The sequence below is a fragment of the Anser cygnoides genome, chromosome 4 (genome assembly GCF_040182565.1).
Source record: "Anser cygnoides isolate HZ-2024a breed goose chromosome 4, Taihu_goose_T2T_genome, whole genome shotgun sequence".
NCBI lineage: Eukaryota > Metazoa > Chordata > Aves > Anseriformes > Anatidae > Anser > Anser cygnoides.
This window is the reverse complement of record NC_089876.1, coordinates 35,490,621-35,512,500: the sequence shown is the minus strand read 5'-3', so window position 1 is coordinate 35,512,500 and position 21,880 is coordinate 35,490,621. Positions and strand designations below refer to the sequence as shown.

The 21,880-nt window shown below is 40.1% G+C and overlaps 1 long non-coding RNA gene across 1 annotated transcript in view; it reads right to left on the bottom strand.

The window, feature by feature from the left end:
- Window positions 1-21,460, bottom strand: part of LOC106042418 (uncharacterized) — a 22,809-nt gene extending 1,349 nt beyond the window's left edge. The window contains exons 1-5 of the long non-coding RNA XR_010831085.1: window positions 21,086-21,460; window positions 20,881-20,947; window positions 1,334-1,474; window positions 984-1,224; window positions 1-270 (exon numbers count right to left, since the gene is read on the bottom strand). The exon at window positions 1-270 is cut by the window's left edge and continues 1,349 nt beyond it. This is a non-coding gene — a long non-coding RNA (uncharacterized lncRNA). The remainder of the gene's footprint in view (window positions 271-983; window positions 1,225-1,333; window positions 1,475-20,880; window positions 20,948-21,085) is intronic.
- Window positions 21,461-21,880: the final 420 nt, after the last annotated feature.

Here is a 21,880-nt window from a genome sequence, read left to right as displayed (position 1 = left end):
TTATTTTCATAGTCTTAATTGTGGCAGACGTTAAAATCTTTGCCCAGAACAACTTTTTTCAATTCAACGATGCTTTTTGTAGAGGAGTTCTTTGGACATGAAAAGATAGCAAGTAAGAGCCTGGTAACAGCAACTTTCTGCTGCATATTTCCCCAAATGGAAAGCTGTAGCAAAGGGCTCTTCTAACATTTACATGCACATACTTCCATTTCCATTAAGTCCAGTTGCAGAGTGCTGCCAGCAGCTGCTGTGTTCGGATGGAAGCTAAGGCTGTGGAAAGAAGCAAATCAGAAACAATACCCCACTCTGGTGAATGAAGACAAGTTTTTACTTTGAAAAGCATTCTTTTCTTTTTTTTTTTTTCCCTTTTTTTTTTTTTTTTTAATTGATGCTTTAGTGAATAGAAATCCAAATACATTCCTTTTGCCCTGCAGAAGTTAGGTTAGGTAATGAACACCAGAGAGTTTTCATTGGTGGCCTTCCCATACAGTCTTACACTCTTTGAATATTGTAGTAGCTATTCCAAGGTTTTCTTTCCAAGGGCAAATGGCATATGAACAACAGACCAGTATCTAAAGAAAAGACACTTGAGCTAGCATGAAGTTTGTGTAGTGTTTTCCTCAGAAAAATAATTTTTTCTGTTAACAAAGGGAGCAAAATAAATATGCAAGTTCCAGGCAGTTGAGATTGCTTTGTAGAGCCTAAATAAAGCTTGCTCGAGGGAAGAACCTTCTGTTACAGACAAAAGAGTTAATTCACCAAAGCTATGGAAAGAACTCTCTTCCCCAAATAAAAGACCTAATGACCCCTATAAAGAGAGCCATATTGTGATGCTGTAACCTGATTATAGGGAAGAGTGTCTTTGTGTCTTTTAGTCTTTGCACTAACAGGAAAACAAGGTGTTCTGCAATAAATAGGAAAACTTCTTCTAAACCTTTATGGTCTTCTGTGCTGTTTTACAAAATAACCTATCTGTTACTCACCACAAAAAGCCGCAATTAAAGTGAAGTGATTCATCCCTTTTCAAATGTCAGGCTGGCAACAGGGTTAGAAACGAGGCAGCCAAGAAATTGCTCCTTTGAAGCAAGCAAATGCAAGGCTCTTATTTTAAAGCAGTTGCTGTATGTTCAAGGAGATGGGAACGTATCTTCCAGCAGGACGAGTGGCTCCAGGCCAGCCCACAGATGGCCCTCGCATGGGTGTGCACGGGTAGGGACAGCTGCCCTGAGTGACAGAGAAGATTGGCCTCTGTACTTTAGAGAAGAGATGACTGAAAGAAAACATGCAACCAAGCAGAATAAAGAAGGAAATTAAGGAAGTAAGCTAGGCTTACCTGTTCTTAGAAACTCAAAAATGATGGGAAGGGGTGTTCAGTGGGTGTGTGGTTTGTGTTTGCCATGTTTCAGAGGAGATAGATATTCACACTGACTGGTGGAACTCATTACCCCAAGATATTTCGAGAAGATTAGCATGACTGAAAAAAAAAAAAAGAAGCATTTATTTTTATTGAAAGAATGATCAGAACTTTTCAAAAATAGGCATCCCCTCCCTACCCAAGAGACTAACAAGAAGGGAAGGGAACTGTTGTATTTCAGAGCATAAACCTAGGAAAAAAATGCCCATTGGGAGAGCAGGTCAAGCAAATAGCTGCGATGCAGAATTTTTAACTCCCTCCTCTAATGCATTTCATACCGACCACATTTTAGGAAAATTAGAGTTGATGGACCATTACGTTTAGTTCCTGTGACTCTTGGGAGCCAATTTGTGTTATACTGTAGAAGCTTTTTTACAATTACTGACAGCAGTAATGCTGTCCCTGGTAGCTGCCTGTTGTTTAAATGAAGGGGGGTGAGATCTATTAAAGATTTGGTTTGACTTTTTATAAAGAGGTGCTATATTTGCTTGAAAGTAAAAATTCCCTATACCTGTCTTTCTCACTTGCTGTTAGGATGAAACTGGAAAATTGGATGCTGTAAGTAAAGAGACAAAACTCCATGAGATTGCTAGGCTGCTCTATGGCCTGGGCTATGCTTGCACACTTGTTACAGGCTCACTGCAGAAGACAGTGTAAAAGAAGTCCCTACATTTTGTGGGGACTTAGACAGGAACACCTCCAAGTCTTCTTCTTGGTGGCTTTCCTACATGAGCATTTGGGGACCACCTCTGGGCTAAGCAGGTGCCTTGAAAGGGCAGGGACAAAGAGCAGGAGTGAGGGCAAGGCATCAGAGAGACCTCTCTGCTCTTCTTTTATGGATGTGTGTACACACCATGTTTCTTGAGAAACCTTGAAAGAAACCATGAACCTTATTGCAGTGGGGCTGTCAAAAAATCAACAGTTACAATTTTGTGTGAGTCTCTATGTGCACTTTTCTCCAGGTACCGCCTAGCAGTGGCATATGATCATGAAAAACAGAAGGGGAGGTGAGATTCACCCGTGAATCCTCAAGGTGTGTGCCCTGTGTCCTGCCCCTGGCTACCAGCACCCAGCCATCCATGCACAGGACACCTCTGGGACCCCAGAACAAGAAAAACTAATGCCCAGTTCCTCATGAGGTTTTCGTCGTCGTTTTTTGTTTTGGTTTTGTTTTGTTAGCTCACTTCTGATTTGGCAGTAAAAAATATCCTTTAGATCAATTAGACTTTCCCTCAGTGCATTTCTGCCTTGTTCATCACTATGTCTATTTCCCAGTAAAATTCTTGCTATCCAGCACTAAAGCGATCCTTCACAGGATGAATTTATCTGGTGTGGGAGTGAATGTCTGTCTATTGCTATGACAATCTGTCCCTGCCTGTATTTGCAGAGAGGGATATTTTTCCACTGCCTAGACATCAAAGCTAGCGATCCGCCTATTTCCAGCTGGTAACAGGGGAGTGAGAAGAATAAAGTTTGGAAGTGGGATGGGTTTTGTTGTCTTTTGGAGTCTTGAATGCTTGCAATACCTGTATGATGCCCGAGGATGTGAAAAGGGCTTCACTGGAAGGAGACACATCCTTGAGTGTTTGTCTGCAATCATCACATCTAACGACCCCACTTCCTCCTTTGTTTTCCAAGAACAGTTTGAAAAGCTGAATTTAGCGTGTTAAATTCTCTTCCCTTGAGAATCAAAGGGTATAGTAAAAAATGCAGTGCATCATCCTTGACTTGCAAACATGGCTTTTTTTCCCCTGGGATCAAACAAGGAGAGTGGTCTGGATCGATGTACTGTCTCCACCATTCACCTTCTGCATCTTCTGTAAGGCAGCATCAACAGGGCAGGGTACATCGGGTCCCAGGGAGTTATCTGTTACCACTAACCAACTTTTGTATCTTGGTAGGGCTAAACCAGAGAGTTGGTTTCATATGTTTGCCTTGCTTTGCTACACCATCCATATTACCAAAGTATAGGCCTATGCTAAGCCTCTGGGTATGACTATAAACACAGCTACTAGGTTATTAAAGTTATGTATCATTTACTTGTATTAAATGAGTCTTGGTAAGTATTCAAGGCTGCTCACAGAGATGATATAAAACTCTCAAACTTAATGCCATCCTCAGTCAGTCTCTCCAAAGCATGGTAGGGAAAGAAGAGGGCAAGCAGCAGGGGCAACTGGGGGAATATCAGATAACATCTTGAAGAAAGCAAGGATATTCAACTGTATTTACAGTAAAATGGATGTTGATTGTTTTGTGTTTTCCACAGATAATGAATAGAGAAATTTTGACACAAGCTTAATGACAAAAAATAGGACTGCACTAATTACTACCATGTAATCTGACAAATGGCAAAGCCTCCCAGTTTTGCTACTAATGAGCTGCATCCAAAAGCTTGAATTGAGATGCCAGTCTAGAGAATGAAACATGCAAATATCCTCACACTTTGAGAAGCCCTCTCAGCACCCAGGTTTAGCTCTTGTGACTAATCTGCCTGCACATCCCCATGTCAACGGGCAGCTCATTAATCAAATCTCCCGCTTTGTTTTCTTCTCTGGTATCACAGCAGGGCATTTCTCCCAGCAAAATAATCTGAATAAACAAGAATGCAGCCCAGACTGGGAAGCTCTGCCCTTGGACTGAGCTCCTGGCAAGCACTGTCAGCTGAAAAAGAAACCAAAAAGGAAGGTGGGAACAGATGAGCATGACAACTCCTCCTCGCGTGGAAGTGCCCTCACTTGGGAATGGGGACAGAGGATAAAAGGAAATGCAATGCTCGTTATAAAGATCAACAAGAAAGACAACAAATAGTCATTCCAGCACTAAGGTAAGGAGTCATGGCATTCACGCTCCATAACATAGAGGTGTGAATGTAAAAACCACAAAGCAATTACTCTCAAGGAAAGATGGTGTTTGCCGTTTTAGGCTCTGAATCTCTCCTCCAAAGTCAAAGTGATCAGCTGTTCTTGATGCTGTATGGTCTTAAGATAACATCCCTGATAACGCTATAAATATGTGACACAGCAAAAAGCACGCGCTGCTACCAGTACTGTAGGGATCATCTCCTTTCCTCTGTTTCCTGTGCTTGCCAGATATGAGCAGCAAATACACACTGTCATGCACAGTGAGACTGAGAAGAGGGGATGAAACACAAGTCCTAAAAACACCCATTTGAATCCCATGTGCTTCAGACACACCAGTGTGTCAGCCACGTGTCTTACAAGAATTAAAAATCTTCCCCAAATAGTCCATTGATGGTCATTGCCACATCCTTATCCAGCAGAAACTTCCCACCAGCATATCAGCTACATGGTACCTCTGGAAACCATCAGAAAACAGTCAGAAAGACAGGCAGGTCCTATCAGACACTGTGACTTGCAGCAGCAGCGATCCTAATCTAACATACAAGGCTGTATTTTGGATTAAATTGTGAGAAACAGCTGCTTTTCTTGGGCTCAGACAATGCAAGCATTACTACTGCACCTTTAAGCTCTGAAAACGAGCATTGCAGTACTTCTCAGCTGAAGAAACGAATGATTTTCCCAGCAGTTTGGGGATTCCCTATGCCCACTAGGGCTTTTAAATTGAGGGAGATTCTTACTCTGAGCAGCACCAAGAGCTTTAAATCCTACTTTTACCCTGGCTTGCAAAAACTTGATTTTTTTAATAGAGTGGAAGCTAGGGAAAGAAAGGAGGAAAAAGAAAAAGACTGCACTGATAATTTCTGGGTAATTAAACTGACACAGTCGAGAACTGGAGATCTGGCTAATTCTAACTCTAAACCATTACCAATGTCTATTTTCCACAGCAGCAGGAAGTCAATGATGTAAGTGGAATTTCCTACAGCATAAGAAAAAGGATAATGGAGGTTGACATGGGAATATCTGAAATTGCCTTAAAAGTGATCAGGACTTTTCTTGGGTTTAGTGATGGGTTTATAAGTAGGGCTCTTTTTTATTATTATTATTTTCTTTTTCTTCCCTTTTTTTTTTTTTTTTATAAATGTAGCTATCATGCTATCTCGGAAGTAATAAAACCTTTTACATCACATTTTGTTTTATATTAACTGTTAATGTTGCTGTTTGATCTGGTCAGATCTCAAAATAACACATTAATTTTGTAAAGGCTATTGTGATTAAAGTGGCAAGACAAAAAGAAGGTATCTTAACATTTTTAGCTGTTAAGTCTAACACATTTTATGTCTATTTTAGTGTCTAACCATGTCCATCTGCTATTGTAGTAGTCTGATAGACTGAATTTTTACCCAATATTTTCTTCTTTCGTTGCAACAGAAATAAGGGCAGTAAGGTTATGCTATGCAAAGGTAGGACTCTTACCCTCAACAGCAAGTGCAACAGAATGCGGTCATCTGTTGGTGCACCATAGCACATCACAGCTATGGAGTCAATACAGTTTATCAAGGCAACAAGATGAGCATTTGGCCTCTGCTCCTGGGGCAACGTAGTAAAATGTTGTTTGTACCTTGGGTTTCTGGCAAAGACACAGCTGATGCCATACATGCATCTCAAAATATCATCACAGTTTTGCATTGTGACTGAGGGCACTAAACTGCATGATTTTCAAATGTGTATCTCAGCCGAAGAGTTTCGTGTGCATGCTTTATCATACATCTTTCCTCAGGAATAGCTATGACATATGGAGGCAAGCTCATTTTTGGAAAAAGAAGTAGAAGTTTCAGAAAGAAAATGTGTTAAAACAGAAGGAGGGCATATTATTTTCTTTTTCCTTTATTTTCCTTTTCTCTCCTCTCCTCTTTTGCTTTTTAGCAGCACTGTTTAAAACCTCTTCTTCAGCCACATTAAAAAGCACAGAAGTTGCAAACTTAATTGCTGTGTCTCCATTTTATGCAGACTGCGTTTATATATAACAGTTGTGATTACTGCCTGCTGATTGATTAATCTTCACTGAAGCTCTACTTTTCTTTTTGTTTTCTTTCTTTATTTAAATCTTGCAGCTGCCTCTGCAAGTGTTCCTCATCCTGACCTGCTTTGCTCTGTGCTTGTAGTCCACAGCTCAGTGAATCCCTCATGCTGGATGAAGTCTCTGAAATACACACAAAGACCCCAGTCCACAGTGGTTTTATACCTTAAGGTTTTCTTCACTACAGGGTTTTGGACCTCTAGCCCAGAGGAAGCGATGACTTCCAAGGCTGGAAGACAGTTGGTCATTTGTAACTAGAGGGAGAGAAAGCAATCTCAAAAACATCCCCTGACCTTCAAGTGCCAAGAAGACAGATGAGTTTTGAGCGAGATCTTGGCTAGTCTACAAGCATCTGGGATATGGTACAGCTGATCTTCATCACAGAGAGGTGTTGATGTAGTAGAGGGAATACACAGGACAATGTGAAGTCCAACAGGAGATATTCTATCAAATCCAATATGTATTTGGGGGAGTGGGGGAATACTGAAAACATGACCATGTGAGATTTTACGGAACAGACGGAAATGAGGGTGAACTTGGTGTTTACCTGATTCTGTCATCCCATATTTTCCAGTAGTACACATTGTTCTTTGGGATGGGAAAGAAATATTTGGCTCATAACTACCTTTATTTCTCACACTGTCAGTATCCCTTCACCACAATCAATTAGGACCTCTTGCTATTTCCCACATCTGTATCTTATAGATACCACCAAGAGGGAGCCATAATTAGACTCCCTATGCAAGTGCCTGTTTGTGTTTTTTCCCAACCATTCATTATCTGTCTCTAGATAAACACAGTGTGCTAGGATACATTCCCAGGCAGACCCATCAGGTGCAGTTTGGAACAGTGGTTCAATAAGACAATGCAATGTCAAGTCCAAATAATACTGGCAAGAATAAGTACCTACTTGCATTCAGAATCATGGCATGCACATACAAATAATTTTGCCAAATATCACAGCAGCTAAGGTTTGAAACTTCAGCTCGCTAGATGAAACATAGGGTTAGCAAGAGCTCTCAGATACATACTAGTTGTCTTCTGCAAGTTAGTCTTACTGACATTTATCCCTATTTCATCGAAGACCACCACGAGGCAGTAGCCATAACCCACATTCAGTAAGTATGAGATACTGTAAGAAAATAATATTGTTCTAATGCGCTTCAGAGACCTAACACAAGTACAAAATGTATTGTTGCAGGAATACAATTGTGTCTAAGCTGCCTTTTAAGGAATGGAACTTCCACATAGGGTATCACACAACAGAAAATAAAGACATGAGCAACGACTCACCATTTTACATCTCCTTCAAAGCATAACACCTCTAGAAACATAATTTCCTTTAGCATCATGCTGGGACATTGGCTTAAGATTAATACAGAGAGGAAAGTGTCACCTCTTAAATCACCACCGTCACTCATTATAACACTTAGGTTTTCTTTGGAAATTTCCCAGATGTAGACCAGGCCCGAATGCTACATTACTTTAAGATGTGGCAAGATTACAGCCTGAGACACCACGGCTGCAACATACATTAGCATCTGCAGCCATCACCCCTCTTTAGATGACATACACAGTATAGCATGTGGGGGTGTGCCCTCCTTCTGTATGTTTTTTCTGTTAGTTCATCCAGATTTAAAACAAAAGCTAATCTTTGACCACAGACTCCTTTCTCAATTTGAATACCATGAAGTAACTTCCGACAGTAACTTGTTTCCTATGATGCAGAGGTAATACAGGAAGCACGGTGCTAGCTAATTTTAAAGCAGGAGAGGCTCCGAGGAATGAAACTTTACAAGTCCTGGTCAAATCTAGATTTTAAAAAGGTTAACGCTCAGTGCTTAGGGGACTTTAACACTCAAATGAGTAAAGAAACCAGAGTTCCAAGTGTGAGAAATAAAAAAGGGCAATGCAAATGAAGGAATTCTTGCTCAGAATAAAACAGAGTAGACTGGGATGTTGGTTTTTTTTTCCCCTTTTTTTTTTTTCTTTCCTGTGGGATAAAACACAGACATGCCAGTAATATCATTGTGATGCAAAACAAAGTTCTGGCAGTTTAGTGCACTGAAAACAAACAAACCAGCAAGAACCAGTGTGCTTCATTTCATAATCCCCAGTATCTTCCTCCTCTAGGGATCAAATCCACATCTGGTATCAAATATTTTATTATTGCAACTGAGATACGTGAATTTACTGAAATGATACGTCTGTCCTTTTATCCTCAGATACATGTTTTTTGAGATATATGGCACCCAACATCTGATACGGTCTTCACTGGCACCCATACTTTGATCACCAGAAGCTGTGTAAATGAACAGCAATGCAGCAAACACCACTGTCATTTTCTTCATCTTTCAGTATTTGGCCTTGTTAAAAGACTTTCATAGCACAATTACTGTATTTTGGGTTTGGCAGGAAAACAGCTCTGGGCAGGTGTAAAGGAAGCTTGGAATGGGTCAGGAGAAATATGGCCAAGAAAGGAAATGAGTTCAGTCTGGAAAAGAAATTAGGACAAGGACGTCGGGATCAGTAGGCCCAGGAGTGGGGCTGAAGCAAAAAAACAAATGGAGGGGGAAACCCAGAAAGGATGCAGCAGGGAGATGGTGGAAGGGTGAAGAGGAAACACACATGGACAGGGAGTAATTAGGTGACCGTGGTAATGAAAAGGAAGCAGAGAGAATCCAAAACAACATGGGGAAGATGTAAAACTTTTTTTTTTTTTAAATCTCCTCAGCCATAAACATAAGGAAGCTCTCCTTATAAAGCAAAAGAATAAGCTGCATCTAGGCCAGACTATCTGAAACTTCCAGTGCACACGATATATATAAGAGCCTTCATTTGCTGCCTCTAGTCTCAGATATTTTTTCTTTAATAACACAGAGGTGAGCATCGTAGGGGATTTAGGCTTATAATACGTTGTTAGTAAGTACCTCCAAAACACTACACAGATGCTGTTCTCCCACATGAAGAATTGAGGCACTGCTCCTCAAGCACCCAGAGGAAGGGTTGTTTTTAATTTGAAAGTAACCTTTTTCACTGAGGTGTGCTTTTCCCCTCCGAGTGACACATTTGACACTGAAATATCTTCCTTCTGGAATCATTACGGTGTACTAAATGTTATCATCTTACATGACTATGTTCATAAAAAACAGGAAGTAGTCGGGGAAAAAAAATGGGAAAAAGAGACCAGAGTTTAAAGCGTTTAAATTAAATTCGGAGTTTCATAAACTGACTCTCCCTCATTTCTCAATAACATGAGGATTGTCTTGCGTTTCCAATTCCAGCTCAAAATGAACCTCAAAATAAAGTTAATGCAATCGTCCTCCTGGTTCTGCTCAATTATGCCCTGTCTCTGATGGGAGATGGAGGTGCAGAAAAACCTACAACAGGCAATTCTGAAATGCCTGCAAGGCAGTTTTTGATTTATAGGGAACTCCTGAAGCAAAATAGTAATGTCTTTTGGAAACTATTTTTTTTTAATTATTTTATCCTTACTGTTGTTGCACTGTTAACAATTTGCAAAGGGAAGAAGTGGGATGAAACCTGAGCATGAGGCTGAAATTTAGAAAGTCACGTTTAAATCAATGCCTTACAGCAAGGACTTTTTTACAATTTACAGTTCTTCTATGCCATGCTGCCCTGCATCTCTTTGTCCATAGGGGACTGAAATGAGAGAAGAGAAACAGCCTGAATGGAAATGAAGTAATACTATTTATTGCACTGTTGTAAATGATGTTACATGAAAAATAATAGTGTAATACTATTATGTTGTCATGTCAAAAAATTTTACCATATCAGGAAACTCCTGTGATACAGATATCACCCATTCCATAAATACATTTTTATTGCGTCAAAATGGGAATTTAGTCTTTTTTAAGAGCATCAGCAAAATTATTTAATAATTAAATACAGTAAAAGTATTTTCTCTTGATTAAAATTACCAAACAGTTTCTACTGGAAGAAATTGTAAATAAGAGCACCAGAAAGCTGACATCCAGCATGGAAAATTTCAGCTCAGCATTTAGCATTAGCATTTATTTTTGGAACAAATTAAAACTGTAAGAATGGAGGCACTTGGCAAACCTAAGATGAGGAAGGCCAACCATCCATCATCCTTTTTCGCCCTGCCTAAAACAGCTTCCCAAGACACAGTTTCTGATTATGTCAGTTCATAGACTCACCTGGTGAAAGAGTACATAGCTGCACTGGAGGCAAGGAGTCTACATCATTTTTTACGTACAAGAGCTGGCTGTTCCATTAATTTTCATGATACCGGTAGGCAAGTACTTATTTGTGGGTGTTCTTCTGCAGTAGGAGCTGCAGATCATTTATAATATGGGGGCTGGTCTAACAGAATATCTTCCCGAAGATTACCTGCCTCAAAAGGTACTGTTTTATCCAGGCATTTCCTCTGAACAAGGCTGCCATTCTTCTCACAGACCACTCATAGGAAGCCTGCAGATGGTTATCTCGTACACAGAAGTATTTTGACATTTTATCAGATTAACTGGATACGTCTAGCCCAGATTTTTTTTTTTTCCCTCAACTCACAGCCCCAAGACATGATCACAAATAAGGTAACATGAGAAGCCAGTGGCTTGTCCCCAGTGAAGGTGCTGGCCTGGAAACCTGGGACTTGTCCCTGATGTGAGGGATGGGTGCTGTGGTCCCCAGAAGTCCCCACCAGCCAGAGCCCTGGGGACAGGGCAGCTGTGGGGAGCCCTGCAGCTGCAGTCAGGGCTGCCTCACCTGCACCTACCTGGTGTTTCTGTCTCTATTTATGTTGTACACTTGCAGTTTGGGAAAGGTTTTGTTGTTGTAAAGGAACACGGCCTGTGGTTTTAAAACAACCTCCCACTGCATGCCCAAGTGATAAACTCTCATAAGTAAACCCATTACACAGACATATAAATAACGTTTTTGTAATTGTTTGTGCACTGTTCTCCCTGAAACAAGTGCAGTACAAGCTGCAAGTATCCAAGTACTTCAAAACCCGTCTGGACAGTCCTGGGCAACCTGCTCTAGGTGACCCTGCTTGAGCAGGGGTTTGGACCAAACGGCCTCCAGAGGTCCCTTCCAACCACAACCGTTCTGTGATTCTGTCAGTAGCAGATGAAGCAGCTGACCTGAGACAGGAGCACTGCACAGCACCTTGAGGACCAGCAGGAATATATAGCTCCTCATTTCTAGGGATGGAGACACTGTAGGCAGATGTGACTTCCCAAGCTATGGTACAGTTAGCACATTTTGGCCAACCCCTTCCTACTCCTAAGACAAATATCACAGTCTCCCTTAGTACAGGGTTCAAGTGACAGTCCAGAAACCAAACTTTGACATGTGAGGCAAAATTAAATGCCTTGCCAAATAGGCTCAGAGGAGCAGGAGCACACAGGAGCAGTGAAGACACTGCAGCAGCTAGTGGAGATGGATTGCTACTTGCATGTGGCAGAAGAAACCTCAGCCGCTGGGAAGAGAGGCGCAGGCAAGTAGCACCTCTTGGAAAGAGTACTCAGTGAGGATAAGCAGCGGTGCAGAGCACACATCAGCCCGTGGGGTGCTGCAGATGAGCCAGAGGCTTCTCTGGTGGAAAACTGCAAGGTCAAGAGGGCACTGCAGTCACCTAAAAATAATTTGATGCTTGCTATCTTGGAAAGCAGGCACCGCACTGGGCAGATTAACTCCTAATTGAGTTTTCTGTTATGAGTGTGTAGGAAGAAAGGAATTGGATGTGGCTTTATTGCACATGAATATACTCAAGGTATAAACAGAAAGCTTGGTTTGTGAACCTGTATAGCACAAACATGAAGTAGCCTTTGGAAGAATAACTTTTTGGACAGAAATACATTCACAGATATTTGTGCACCTAGAAACTGGCACATCAGGGCAGAGCGTGCAGGTCCAACCCAGAGGTGTGCAGGTACCTGAGGAAGGGGTTGTAAGACAGACCAAAGCCTGGATGTTAGCTGTCACATACAGACCTACCTACGGTCAAGCTGTGCTGCTGAAGCTGGCAGAGTTACACATAAAAACACACACAAAAAGTCACAGTTGAGCTACCTTGCTGAATTTACCCACAAGCAAGGTTGTAGGGCTGCAAAAGCAGATCTGCAGCAGAGCAGAAAAGGGGTCCTACAAAGAGCCCAGCTCACTGGGGATGTAGGCTTCTTGCCAGCTCTTAAAAGGCTGCCTTTGAGGGGAGATTTGAGGGAAAGACCCTTTGTGTTTATGCAAAACAATTAGCTGGGAAAGGCTCCTTCATGGGTGCAAAAAGCTAACAGCTGCCCTGCCAGCCCAGGGGCTGAAGCAGCAGACACAAAGTGGCCATAACTACATCCCTGAAGCCTGCCTTGGGGCTTTCAGGAAGTATTTTGTCTGTTCAGTGCTACACACGCAACAGTGACATAAAGCCAATTATTAGTTGGGCTCCTTTGTTATTATTCTTGTATGCTTTTACAAAAAAAAGATCCAATTATTAAGACTACCATCTTTCCAGCTGAGGAGCTTTACCTAGCACAGACTGCATGGCTTTGTTTCCATTTCCCTTTTGTGGCTTTCTTTATTAGAGAAACCAATTGGAAATCATTAGTAGGAAATGCTAATGGTTTTAGTCATTCATCAGTCACAAGATATTTCAAAAGCTGCTACCTGGAGTAGCGTTAATGCAATCTGCAATACTCCTTGATATTGTTGACCTCCTTGGGTTGGCACAACAGGGTGAACAGAGGCAGATCCGGAGGCACTGACTGGCAAGCGAGGGCTGTGCATTCAGCCTCCCCCCTCCCAAGAAAGCCACCTCGCTCCTCTCTGACAAAACACTGCTAAAGGCAGGATGGAGATAATCACATCCGTGAGGGAATGAAAGACTCACTTTGAGCACGCTGATGTATGATACTATTTCCAAAGCAATTCATCCATCAAAACTAATCAGCCTGAGCAGCGTGTAGAAGAGTAGCAGCAGACTGACAACCTTGCAGCAGGGAGTGATTGGAGACCCAGCCACTGGAGCAGCATTGCCCCTCCAGAGAGGCTGGGGGACCTTGTCGCAAGCAGTGCTGCCAATTTAAACATGGCTGAGATATGACAGATCTCCTCGCAAAAGCACAGAGTCTCTGCTGGAATAAGTCGTGCAGCTGCGATCATGGAGAGGTTTGCTCCTTCTCCAAGACTGCCTCTGAAAAATGCTCTCGCTATGCGTATGAATATTCATAGAAAGATCTGATCACTTTTTTATTCTGATATACTTAACGTGTTTTCTTAGTTCTATGACGAATATAATCAGAAGAATTTTGATGAAAAAAGTCTTCAAGCATGTGACCTCAGTGCCACTTCCACAGGGCAGGGGAAGAGTTTGCACATGAGGCAGTTTTCCTGCTGTTGGTCCTATTTCAATCTTCTAGGAATTATACCTGGATCTTGCCTCTAATGATATGTCCACATGGGAATAAATGGCTTTGCCAGAAATAAATAAGTAAACACTCTGCATCGCATCTCTCCTAGATGTAATTTTCATGAAAATTTAAAAGTTAATCCAGAGCAGTTGACTCATTCAAGAACTTTAATCCCCCCACAACACACCACCTGCCCACAGGTGTTAAAGAGCCTGGGTCCTTCTGAATCATCAAGGGATTATTTTCTCTGAAGTGACAGTGACTGGCCTGCTTTCATGCATATTATTTAATCTGGTCCTGAACCACATGAGATTTAAAGTGTAATGAACACCACAGAGCCCCATTTTGTTGCTACGGAATACAGAATCTATAACACAGGTATAGTTGCTTTCTTATTACTGTGCTTTAGAATACCACAGGCATATAAAGAAAATGTAAAGTACTTTTCTTTACCTCTCTAGAGCCTAACAGGCTTCCACATGCATTCCAGTCTGCATTGATCAGCACAATTAAAATTGATGCAAAAAGCAGAAAATCCAGTTTCATCACTGGAACAAAGGTATATGAAACATGCTTTTCAAAGAACACGTTTCCTGTTTTATTGCATGCATTCTGTACGTATCTGTATTCAAGACAGGATAATTTTCTATACCTCAGGATGCATTTGAAGTATTTTTAAGGTAATAATGCATTATTATGGGATAGGAAATGGCAGTTTCCTCTCACAGCTCTCTGGAATTCTAGTTTGTAACAATACAGTATGTCTAAATTACTAATAGTCTGATCTGAAATATTATCCATGTCCCTCAAAAGTAGAGGCTCAAATACTACCCCAAAGGTATTTTATTTTCCCCTGAAGAAAAAAAAACAAAACTATTTGTGATTACAAGTCATCTTCATTGAGTTAAAGGGGTATGTCTTTTCCTACAATGGCCAATCAATTACACACTGAAAGCATAATTCAGTTTCCAATGCACAAGCTATCATAGTACATCACTGTTCCTCACTAACAAAAAGCTGGTGTAGGGCATTATACAACAAACTGCAGGGTAAAAGAACAACCACGCACTGTCAGAGAGAGCGATAGTCCTAGTGTGTCCTGGAGCTGGACAGGAGTTGGAGAGGTTATAAACTCAGATAACCAGGGCAGCTGGCTCCAGCTAAGTGTCTGACTCAGAAGGCAGGTGAGGAAATGGAGGGATGTATTTTCAGCATCGTTTGGGGACCACAGTCTGCATGATCTGTGTGACAGAGCAGACAGGAAGCTTGCTTTGCTAGATAAGCATTTTAAATCCAGATGGACTGTTATCCCAATTACACGCATTTTTAAGAATCCATAGACTTCTCATAGGCAATTTCATGGGGGGAGAGGAAGGGAGGGAAAATATTCAAGCTAATAAAATACATTAATTGTGACGATTTCAGCAAGCATTACTAATTAATCCACTCAACAGCCCCATGGGATAAATTACTTTGTGATATCCTGTGGGTAATTTGCCTGTTCATCTATACATTTCTTCAGTTATTGTCCAGTTAGCTGAAACAGTTTGACTTGAGCTCAGAGATACCGCTTCCCCGAAGTGATTGATATGTCACTAGTGCCTATTGAATTATCAATAACAAAAGGTGCCCAAAAGCTCCAGTTAAGAAATATCTTTATTCCTTCAAGTTCACAGCTCTAAGGTCCTTTCCTCATTATACTGAGAACAGAAATGAGGGAGAATGGCCTTGAAATTCTGTAAGAGACTTTTTAGTTAAAATAATAAAACACAGACTGATGTCTTGTAGCATGGAAAGTGACTTAAACGCAAGAGTAGGATCACAACTTTAGAATAGCAATGTCAAAAAACTTTCACTAAAACTCTCCTGAATTCATCATGAAGAGTTTACAGGAATGAGTGCAAAGTATGCCTAAATTGTAATCTGGAAGCTTGCCAGGGCTCCCATAGCAAACCTGTATTTGCCTTGTGGATCTCATGCCACACGTACCACCCAATTATTGTAGCTCATGTAAACATAGTTGCACCAAGTTTCTAAGTCAGACATGGCATGGGTCAGCAATGTGAGACTTTACCTAGTTCCTTTAATGGAGATCTTTGAACCAAACTCCATTCTCTTTGGAGGACATTGATAACAGTATCCCAGAGAACAAGCTTAAGCAAACAAGCTAAAGCTCTCTTAGTCAATTATGATTAGAATAACAAATGAATTTCATTTAAGCTTTTGAACACTAGCAAATTTTAATTTATAATTTATTGATAAAAACATTCTTAATCTAGTATGTGTGAGATTAGTGATCAGAGGAACATCAGTGGCATTAAGCATTAGGCTACCTCAGCAGTCAGGAACCCTGTTTGCATCTCCCACATTCAATCGGAGCACAAGTGAGTGCACCCCTTCCTGGGCTCACTGTCTCTAGCAGAAGCATGGTTTTGCAAGAGCCAGAAATTTCCATTGCATTGCTTCTAGATTGCCTCCAAGTTCTTTGGAAATCAGATTTCGGCTTTATTGAAATGCCCTCTTATAAGCCATATTTGAAGAACTAGCTTGAAGACTTCATTAACCAAGAGGGAGACTGGGTTTTGCATCAACATCTTTTGGTACTGATCCCACCAGCAGTTCCATAAGTAATAAATAAGTAACCACTTCATAGGAAAACTACGAAAAGAGGAAGTGGGGGGATGGAAATGAAGTGGAGTAGGACTGTATTGCACAAAAATCTTGCTTTGGAGGAGGATCATGGAGGAGCTGGGAAGCAGTTTACAATTTAAGTGTGACCTCCCAACCCTTTGCTGTGCTGGCTACATCAAAGAGAGATGCTGTATCTATGATGATTTACACAAATAATCAAATCCCTAAATTTACTGTTTTTCTCCCTTTCATGTGTTGCCTTTGATGTCTCAGCCTCCCCATGCAGGTGCAATAACAGCCTTGGTCAAAAACTGGTCTAAGAGCACTGCATTACAACTGAATGTTCCAGCTCTGATGGGGCTCTGCAGGAAGACATGACAAATATACATATGAAAACCTACCCAGAATCCAGGAAATGCTTTTAGACATGGACAGGAGGCTAAGTATTTACGTTTGTCTGTTCCTTGTGTTTTTTGGAGGTTCATATACCAGAGGGAATAAAGCTCGTGGTTTGAATTGAGTTCATAAACTGGCCTCATGAGTTCTCTTCCCTTCCCCTTCATTTCTTTTGTCTACCAAACTGATAATGACATAATTGAATGTTTTAATATTATGCTGAGTATTCAACATAGGAAAACACTGTGCTAACTTCGGAAGATAGTTTCTATTCAAGTAAAGATATATTGCCTTTCTACTTCTGCTTAAAAACTGTCAAAAGGGTTAAGAAGTACAGCACTTAGGGATCTTGTTTAGAAGTCTAAGTAGACTTTAACTGGGATAAGTTGAGTTTTTGTTTTTTTTATTATTATTAAATTTCTATCTGCCAACAGTCCATCAGGAGCTCATCTTTGGGAGTTTCATCAACTGAAATTAGTTGGAATATGCATTATTTATTAGACATGCAAATCATGCATAATCTCAATGAGCTATATGTTTGAGGCAAACACTATATTGTATTAAAAACTGGTCAATCTCCATATTTCACACTGAAGAACAGCATCAAGTTTCCTTATTCATATATAATAGTAAGGAAGATTAGAAAAGTCAGTTCAGTGTATATTTAAATAACATTCTCAGGTTAATATTAAGCAGCCTTAAACACATCTAATAATGGATAATATGCAGATTTAGCATTGCTGTAGCAAAAGAAACAACATACATGGGACTCACTCTACACCATACAGTTCTATGAAATATTTATTCAAAAAAAGGATAATTTCAGTGTTTTCCCTCACTTAATTATCTCTAAATGTATACAAAAGGATGAAACATTAGGTGCAGTTAATAAAAGTAAACTACCCAAACCATACACCCTCCTGACACTATTCCAGAAGTGGGAAACAATAACTTATATTGCTTTCCACAATTTATGTCTATGTAACTTGTTGTTTTGACTATAAGAAGTTAGTCTACCTGGGCTTTTCAGTACAACTGTGCATCAGACTTTCTCTGTAAGACACGTGTGGATTACAAAGCCACTCCAGAAATATTCTTCAGGTACCTCCTCAGCTTAAGGATCAGTGTCACTATGTGGGCACAGAGGTTCATGGCCCTCAACTAACGCTGACAACAGGAATTCCCTCAGAGTGAGTAATAATGGAATTACCTATTGTCAGGTCCCCATGACACAGGAGTTAGACTAGAAATTCATTATCATTAAGGCATTTTGTAGACCTGCAATACTTCATAGCAATTTTCTTGTTCAGTAAGATTCTGCTCATGACCAATTTTGCTCAGTATACTCAGAACTTAGTGGAAGAAAGCTGGCTAGTGTATCATTTATCTTTTGCAGAGGTTTTGAATGGAGATCAAGTTTTGATTCAGATGCAGTGTGCACAGCTGAAGGGGAACCAGTCACCCAGGATTGCCATCACAGCTCAGGTGTTGAATTACTTGTTTCCTCAGGACTTCCCTGTAACTCTACTGCATAAGACACATACTTGATCCAGTATCTAAGTTCTGCACCAGCTTCCATTGTGTTCAATATTTTTTAAAAAAATTTAGCTTTATGGATTTCCACATGGAGCCTGTAAAATCTTTCCTTTCTCCCTTTTGGGAAGGGACAGAAGGAAGACAACTTCTGATGGACATGACAACAGGGACCTCTGAGTACTTTGGTGTAATTTGGATGGGAGTGACTGAAAGTTATTATATCCTCATACAGAACAGTTTGAATTTGTTAGATTTAAAGGTAACGTAGTCCTGAAAAAAGTTTACTAGCAGTAACTTTTTTCTAAGCAATATTGAAAAAAATCTCACTACTGTGCAAGCTAGCTGAGTTTCCTATAGTGTCCTGCTGTGAAACGTTCTATAGTTTTGACTTTTTTTAAAGTAAGGTGGCATCTGTTATTTAAGTGAAGCCAACTCTTCATTCTTGCTTTTATTTTAGCCTTGCAACAGCTTTTTCCTAGAAAAAAAAATCCATCCTAACTCCCCCTCCTGCTACCTTTTTATACTACCACTTATTTAATTCTACAAAAGCATGCAGTGGCAAATTCAATTCTAAATGTACTCAGTTTTTCAGGAATCTGAGAGCTAAAATAAACATGTAGTTCATGTTTGTTTTTTATTTCCTCATTACAGTCCAGGAAGAAACATTATTCCTCCAGGAAGCTCACACCTCTAAACCACATACAATACAAAACAATCAAGAGTTTCCCTGCCTTTATCTTGGTCAGTAAAGATGCTGAAATCTTCCTACAGTCACTCTTAAAGGGGAAATGCAGCAGAGAGAAATTGCATCAACCTATCCTGCTAAGTACCAGTTTAAGTCTGCATTTCTAGTTTAATAAGATTTGCATCAGCATAGCTCAGAATGTTTAAATTAGTTCTACCTTTTCTCCTGTTTTCTTAGAACATAAGTCATTTTCCCCCAATTATGGCTTCTTAATCATTGCTTTCAGAGAGCACTCCCATTTAGTATAATCTCCCTTTCCACTAGAGCCCCTGATGATCCTTTGGTTCACTCCCCTCTACCCCAACCTCCTCAAATTAGCTTGAAACTCTGCTGAAAGCCATCAGCTGTGCAAATTGCAGGAGAATCAAATGGTAGCAGGAGGCTACCTTATAGCATTGCCTGGCAACATGCTACTGGACCCCCATTACATTAAGTCTCAGTCCTCTATCCTCACACCAAGCAAAACCCAGAAGAGAAGCCCCTCCAAAAGGCTGTGGACAGAGGGCAAGAGCACATGGTCTTTCCTGTTCACTTCTGAAATACAGCCTCTGGGAGGAGGGGGTCCACAACAGCATCCACAACAAGCTCCCAACAGCCACTCCTAATCTCACTGATCTTCACAGGGGTTTTGGTCTTGAAGTCAGCACAAACAGAAGTGTTGCTGTATGTTGGTTTTAACGGGGAAGATAATTACCATTTCTTCTGTTTAAGAAGACCACAGCAGATGAGATGAAATCATCTATTGGATTAAACACTCAGCTATCTTTTCCTGGTGTATTTCCTATGCCTTTCTCTCAAGGTCAAAAGACATTTAAAGTCAAAGTACCAGAGACATCTCCAAGACATTAAGTTCAGCTGCTACACTTTCATATATTTGCTACAAGCATGAAAATGAGACCAGTAGGAAAATGTGTTTGCTTTGAATAGCCTCCAGCCTGCTTTAATTTCTCTATTTGAAACTCTCCTACACATTTACCTAGCTCTCTGTCTTTCACATTCTTTTAATTTTGGCTATGAAATTAAAGAACAAATACATTGGATAAAATGCATTAGAATCCACTTTTGTAAGGCCTTGGAAGCCAATTATGGAGCTATGCAAGTGTAACACTCTAATAAGAGTTCAACAAGGCCAAGGGGAATGCTCTACTAATAGCAAGCATTGAAGGGACTTAAAAATAGGTAGGGCTTTAGTAGATTTTATTTTACTACATAAAAAAAAATTCATCATCAGTTTTCCCAATGTAGTACTAAGATCCACATTGCAGTGCAGATGGTTCACATATTTTAAATTGTAATTTAATTACTCTGCTCATGATCATACTGCATTTGAACTCTACTGAATTTCTGGCATGTTTATGCTTATGCAAATACTCCATTACAAAAACATGCCTTTAATAGTGTAGCCTTTCATCACAATTATTTCTTTATTCCATACATGTTTCAGAACAGAGGAAAAGTACTGTTTATGCACAAAACTCAGATATTTACATATACAGTAAGGGCTTTGTTCTTATGTATTTCTTTGAGTCTATGTTCTGGTTTACAGAAGCTTTTCTTTCCACTTAATATTATAGCACCAATAGACAGAGAGGAATAAGTAATAGAACAATGAAAAAATAGCATAGCTTTTCTCGACATCAATGAAACCCCAAATTTAACTGCTTACATTTTAGCTACAATCTTAAAAATAATTGCATAGCCTAAGAACCATGGGAGGTTAAACAAACATTGAATGAATCCGCAGAGCAACCTTCAGGTCCTGTACCAGGCTATGCTCACCTCTTAACACAGATCAATATGAAAATTTAGGGAGTTACATAAGTTAGCCTTACCTTACTTTTGCTACTACTATTCCTTATTTCTTCTTTATTTTTCCTCAAACGCAATCACAAGAGAAACCTGCAGTACATAAAACAGATTTTGCTTTCACTAAAGAATTAGTGATGATAAAACTCCAAGAAATAAAAGATACTTTTTTCAGCTTATAAAATTCACTGCTACAAGAAAGAGGAGCAGAAAAAAAAAAAGTGACTTCACCTTAGCCTTATTTGTCTTAGCTTTCTTACTAAGGCTAAAGAAATACACCTTTATAACTAGCCTCTATAATCATTGCTATGTACTAGAGCTCCTCTATTCCTTCTACTGCTACCTCATCCACAGAAATTAGCATTATACTTTTCTTACCTGTCCCAGATGCACTATATATATCACCCCACCTGCATCATGATTCCAGACCATATGCCCTTCACCTGGGATGGTGGGTGGGACATGGGAATTAAAATTCTTAAAAGGACAATCTAGGGGGGAATTGGCTTCTTGTTTTCTTACCTCTCTCCTCTATTAATAACAAGTGAGGAGTTTATCAGGTAGTGGGGCTGTATTACTTCTTAAGATGTAGTAGCCTTATTTATAACACAGTAATTCTCCTTTACTTGTTTCTATTCAATAGAGTTTATGATACTGCTGTAATGAAGCTTGATATTGCTGATGAGAGAGCTAAGAAAGAGTAGCTCTTGTAATTATGTCTTTGCTTTGACTTTCTGTTTATAATGAAGTATCTGTTATTTTATTTGCAGTTGGGATCTGAGGCAGACCTAGAAGCTATCCCTGATACCTAGCTGTATCTGGATGCAGTCAGAGGTAGCAATTAAACTAGTCTGTCAAAAACTTGAATTCAAATCTGAAATCTTGTGGAGCAGGGACTGGGAGGCTTCTTCTCCGTCTCTTTCAGGAGAGTACTACCTCACAAGTTATGGTCATATTTCTTGTGTTATAACAAATATCTGAAAGCAGCGCATATTTTCCAGGTGCCTGTAAACTCCTTGACCTAAC